Raw genomic sequence first — 6,256 nt, 5'->3', positions numbered from 1 at the left:
TTGGAGGGGGTGGGAACTCACAGTTGTAGGCACCAAGATGGATATTTTTTGCAATATTTTCCTAAACACATTCGGTGGCCTTAGAATTCTCGTATTTGATTACTGGCCCTTCTAGGCTTGTGAATAGTGTGCAGAGCTTCTCTGTGTGTACTGTCCCGTCACTCCTACTGACCGATGGCTTAGCTGTGTCTTTTCTTCCTGCCATTCCGTTTCTTCTTCTTTTTTAATTGAACTAATTCTCAAAAGTAGTACCAGTGCTTTTAGTGGAAATAGGTGCAGGGGTACATTAAAGCAGATGAACATAAGTCTCTACAAAAGAGCAAGCAAACAGATGGTTTCCTTGCCACAGACACATGTTTAATGTTACCCGGATCCAACGCAAAGTACACCTCTTGTCCTGGGATCCGTGTCTGTTTCTGTGCTGTTTCCTTGTGAATTAAATAATAGTATTGATTTATGACACATTTCTCTTGAGTTCAGATCCAAAGCACTCTATCTACAAAATGAAATTAGAACAGGAAGGTTTTTCACTTGAAAATACATCCTTTGCACTCAATAAAAACGCATCAAACATCTTATTAATTCCTATATGCTGTTGTTCCATTTTCCTCTTTTAAATGATAATGGATGATTGAAGATATTCAGTCACAGTGCATAAAAATAGCATATTAGGAAATTTTAAAAAGGAGTTCTAAGTGTGGTAAAATTGAATCATCTAGAACCTTTGAAGTCCACAGTGTTTCCTGGAGTTGTGCCAAATCAATGTCCAGAGTAATACTATTTTGGTATCTTTATGATAATTTTTTACTGAACTCAAGACTGCCGAGATAAAGCTTTCATAGCGTGAATTTAATTACATTCTTATTAAATGAGAGAGGTCTGAACTTTGTTTAATCTATTCAAATATTAAATTATTGCTTCTTTTGAGGTGGTGCCATCTTACTGCGATTCCTATAACTTAGCCCATTGGTGGAAGAGCTACATTTGACCCTTTATAAAAATAGAAAATCATTTGGAAGCTAAACCACAACTGTTTTCTTTACATTCTTGCATTATTGGGGGGAAACATAACTAGTGATGGATTACATGATATTAATGTTCTAAAGAGGAAAACGGGAATTCCATGAATTCATTTTCAGGGCATGCATTTTCAAACTGCAGGTAGTTGCTGATTCATGATATATTTGAGTTCTAATGAACTGTATTAGGATCATCCTTTCCCTTTTTTATGCATTATATCATCAATGCTATGTACTATGTACAATGCTGTGTTGTGTAGTTTGCTAATGTTTTCATTCTAAGATGCCCACTTACAGATGGTTATATGTAATAATTCTAGCTTTGAGAGAGAAAACAGATTTATAAAAATTTTCACAATGAATTTCAAAAATAAAGAAGACAAAAGAATTAGGTATTTGACTAACATGTTAATTGGCTTAAAATGAAGTTGTTGTAATAGATCCCATCTCCAAATTGGGGACTACTTAAAAATTCATACAGTCTGAGGAGCATATTAAATAATTTCATAATTTGTGAGATGAAATAATATGTATTATGAAATGAAATTTTATTTTTATTTCAATTATTTGGTTTTTATCAACTATTATTAAACATTGAATAATTTAACATGATGTCTGCATATCAGATGAATCTTTTGTGTTTTATTGACTATAGAAAGGTATTTGGCTCTATAGATCATAACAAAGTAGGATAAGATGGAGAATGGGAATTGCAGAACACATTGCTGTGTTCATGTGGAATGTGTACACGGACCAAGAACAGAACAAGGGAATGGGGCATGGTTTAAAATCAAGAAGGTATGTGTCAGGTCTGGACTCTTTTATCATACTGATCCAACCTATATGTTTAACAAGTAAACTAAGACTCTGGCCTAGAAGACTCTGGAAGAAGAACAATGCATCAGGATCTGAGGAAGATTCATTAACAACCTACAATATCCAGATAACACAGGCTTGACTGCTGAAAGTGCAGAGGTCTTGAAGCAGTTACTGATAAGATCAAAGATGACTATCCTCGATATGAATGAAAAATCAATAGAGAGAAAGCGAAATTCCCACAGATGGACTGATAGAAAATATAAAATGATTGACGTTATGGATTTCGTTTTACTTCGATTCACAATCAACATTCATGGAAGCACCAGTCCAAAAGTAAAATGGCATGTTACATTGCAAATCAGCTGTGTAAGACCTCTTTAAAGTGTTAAGTAGAAGAAAGTCTTTGGGGGACTAAAGTGTGCTTGACCCAAACCATGGTATCTTCAATCACCTCACATGCATGTGAACTTTTTACAAAGAAGAAATCATGTATTTGAAATTGAATATGATGACTATCATATGTACCATGGATTCCCATGGGCTTTGATCTAAACCAGCAGCAGTTCAGCAGTATAAAGACTGGGCTTTCTACTCCTGTAATCAGTTACAGTTTCAGAAACCCGCAGGGCTTCACTATGAGTCAGCATTGACTGGATGGCAATGAGTTGAGTGGTGGGTTTATGCTAACGCCTAAAAGCAGCTTCTGGGAACCATTAAGCAATTGTTCCTAAATCTTAATTTGGATGCAAGATCTCTTTATACAGGGTTCAATAGTCTATGCTGAGTGTGGAACACATACTTTCATCTAATTAAGGAGAGGTCAATTGTATTGGTCAATAAGATGACTAGGCGTCCTGGTGGCATAATGGTTACAAGTCCTTCTGCGAAGAGTCACAGCCTCACAACCCACAGGGGCAGTTCTCCTCTGTCCTCTGGAGTCAGCAGGAGGTAGAGTAGACTTGACAGCAGTCAGGTAAGATGGGTACGTTTATAATTCTAGCGCAGGCTTCTGGAGTCTCCATATAGAAACCACCAACAACAAAATCCCATCACTGTTGAGTAGTTGGTGACTGCATGTGTTCCAGAGGAAGCGCTGCAGAGAGTTGTCGTCATAGTAACATTTACAGCAGCACATCGCCAGGCCTTTCTGTCATGGAATGCCTGGCTGCATTTGACTCTCTAACTTTTAGGTTAATACTGAAAAAATCTCATTGTCATTGTGTCAATTAATTTCTGTCATCCAGCAACTGTCTTCGGTACATAAACTAGTTGTAGTAGAGAAAGCAGACACTTCGGGGGATTTGGGTGGGTCCAAGTAGGACTCTGCTCCGCAGGGCTTCCCAGAGCTCCTTTTGCATAACCCTTCCTTCTGAGATGTGTCTGAGTAGCTTCAGATATCTAATCAGTGACATAACAGCTGAGCGCCTTAATTATTCCTCCTATCCAGGAACGCCAATAGATAAATAATATGAGCCAAATCCAGGTATTATTTTTTCATAATTTTCCATGAGTTTTTTTTTAAGACAACCTCCCTCCCAATATAAACTTAGTATAACCAACGTTATCATTGTTTTTATACCAAGAGTTTGAAATCTGGACAGCTTTTTACACTTAGCATCCATCTCAGCTCATACTAGCCACCCATCAAATTCTCAGTAACCACAGGTTGCGTAGTGCCCTTTCGGATAGCACAGGTCTAGAACATGTATTTCAGTAGTTGAGGCAAGTGGACAGATTAATTGGCCTGGAGGGCTTGTAAGAACATACATTTACTTTGACATTTTTGCTTAAATCAAATTAACCAAGCTTAGTAAGAGGATTGGAGAGGCACACTTTCCCACCTTTTCTCCTCTCTCACCAACCACTAGACATAGTGTTCAGATTTCCGCCCTAGGCCTTTGACCATCTTTTGGTGGATGCCATTAAGAGATAGCTCTAGAATGTGCAGTCATGTCATATTCCTTGTATATCTTCTCTCTTTATCCCTTAGTTGTGTCCTGTCACCCTTTATGGCTTTATACTTTTATTGTCTGAAATAAATATATATACCCATTACCATTCTCTCTCTCTCTTTCTGTTTTCTGAGGCTAACACACACCCCCACACCATAAAAAATTAATACTCCAACACTTTTTCAATGACACTGCAGCTGGCCTCCTAAATGCCTATTTTAGCCGTTTCTCTTCCTATGTTGGCATTCCATTGCCATTCCGTGTTTCCGGTTCGTTACTCTTTGCTGGGCCCTCTCCCACATCTCTAGCTTTATCATCTATTGTCTTCTCTTCTTTGGTTTATCACGACATTGTATATTTTAACACTTTGATCTCTGTGGTAGAATCTCATCTATATCCATAATTTCATTTATCTCAAATAATCTTATGCCTTTCTCACTTATATTTTGAAAATAATTCATCTTATAAATATCAATTACCCACCTATGAAATGCTAATTACTGTTCTGGAAGGTGGGAATTGCAATCATGAGTAAGAATGACAAATGATCAGGTCTCATTGTACTCCCATTGTTGTCAACGAAACTGAAAAAGCATCAGAAAATGAACAGTATCCTTACATATTATAGGGAGCCCTGTGTGCCGTGAGGGAAAATGAAACAGGGTAAGAGTTTAAAGACTCAAGAAGGGCTGGATGAAAGTTTATTTCAAATAGCTGGAGAAGTCTTTTTTCTAATGAGATGATATTTCAGCAAATATCTTAAAGCTACTTCTGCATCTATCATCATCCGATCAGCACAAATAAAAAAGCTAAAGTTACATGTGGCTTTTTTTAATGCTCCTATTTAATTTAATACCAAATCTTATAGATTTTAGTTCTTACCATTTAAATCCATCTATTTGGCTTGTTTTATATCTCTACTGCCACCTACCACTGTCAAATCCACACTGCTGTCGTCTCACTTGGACTCTGAAGCAGGGTCCTCGGGCTGCCTCACAAGTTAGCTCTCGGTCCCCCGTCACTCGTGCACACTGTCCACAATAAGACGCTTCTCAAAATATATTACAATCACGTTCTTTCTCTGGATTCATAACTAAAACATCACAATATGGATTTCTAATCTTTAGGATAAAAGCCAGACCCCTGAGCCTGGTCTTCAAGGTCCTGGATTTTGCCCTTATAACTCTTGTTATACAAATGAACTAAAAAAAATGCCCGCTGTGTATTGACTTTAAATTGCTTACCTTTTTATAGCAGGCTGAGGCTGTTCACTCCCAATATGTCGCCAACACCAAACTTAATCAGATTATTACACTCTTAAAGCCTGCCGACTTTACATAACTTGAAAAACTGTCCCAAAACAAACGAAAAACAAAACTTACCATCAACGAGTCGATTCCAGCTCATAGCGATCCTGTAGAACAGAGTAGCATTGCCCCGTGGGTAACGAGCAGACAGCTTCATCTTCCCCGAACCGAGGTTACTTTGTGGTCAGCAACTCAACTGGAACCCACCCTGCCCCCAGAGCGCCTCCCCGTGGGCACAGGTGATATCAAATCCTGCCATTTATCCTCACCTGGCGTCTGGAGGACATTACATAAGGTTCCCCGAAGTATCCTCTCCCTTCTTGGTCCCCTGGAATTTCTAATGCTCTCTTCCTCTTCTGATAACTCCTTGGGGATTCCTTCTTGAGCGACCACCCCTGCCTGTTACTTGAGAGGGGTAAGTAACTTATTGTGCAATCCCAGCTCAATTTCTTGAGTCCCCCCCCATTCTCTCTAAATCACTGCACTTTTTAACTTTATCTCAAGCACCTCTCCAGCTCCTGGCTTTGGCCCCACCCTATTGGTTTTTAGAGGTCCACTAAATTCCCTGAGCCTCCAAACCCCAGTTTTGCATATGCGTTCCCCAGACCTGAAGTGGGATTTAACACTTCAGGGAAAAGTGGGAAAAACACAATGGTGTTGTTTACTGGATGCTTTTAGGAAACGTCACTTCACCTCTTGAGACCTAAGTTGATTATCTACGAAGCAGGATGATCACATTTCATGAGGTTGTTATGTAAAGTGCTTAGAACATTGCTTATCTTTTTGTGGCGTAGGTCCCATAAGATTTTATTTTTCTGTTTGTTTTTTTTGTGAAAAACAAAAGAAGAGTAAAAAATAGCTCTTCTTTTGTTTACTAATTCTCCCATGGTTTTAAAGACCCCAAGCTCCCAGAGTGAATAAGTGCCTCTTGTGTTCCTGTGTCGCCTCCCCCTGGCTTCATTCATCCACCCAGCAGTGGTGCAGCCTCTCCACTACTGGCACTGGGGAGTGCTGGCTGTCGTTCATCTGCACCTCCTGGAGGCTCTAGCCAGGCAGGGGTGAACACTGGGGCCCACTTGTGGGGCAAGTTCTTAGCTCCAGACAACAGTATGGGTAGCTGCACACGAGAAGGAAGCAGCCACAAGCACAGAATGCCAGC

The 6,256-nt window shown here is 39.3% G+C and overlaps 1 protein-coding gene across 3 annotated transcripts in view; it reads left to right on the top strand.

The window, feature by feature from the left end:
* ERBB4 (erb-b2 receptor tyrosine kinase 4) overlaps window positions 1–6,256 on the top strand; it is a 708,927-nt gene that overhangs the window by 622,149 nt on the left and 80,522 nt on the right. The gene's annotated exons all lie outside the window — the stretch shown is intronic.

Source organism: Echinops telfairi, unplaced genomic scaffold (assembly GCF_000313985.2).
Source record: "Echinops telfairi isolate 266 unplaced genomic scaffold, ASM31398v2 ScPeMD7_3;HRSCAF=10, whole genome shotgun sequence".
In the NCBI taxonomy this organism is placed as follows: Eukaryota; Metazoa; Chordata; class Mammalia; order Afrosoricida; family Tenrecidae; genus Echinops; species Echinops telfairi.
Note: the sequence above shows the minus strand (reverse complement) of the source record. Positions and strands in the feature narration are given on the sequence as shown.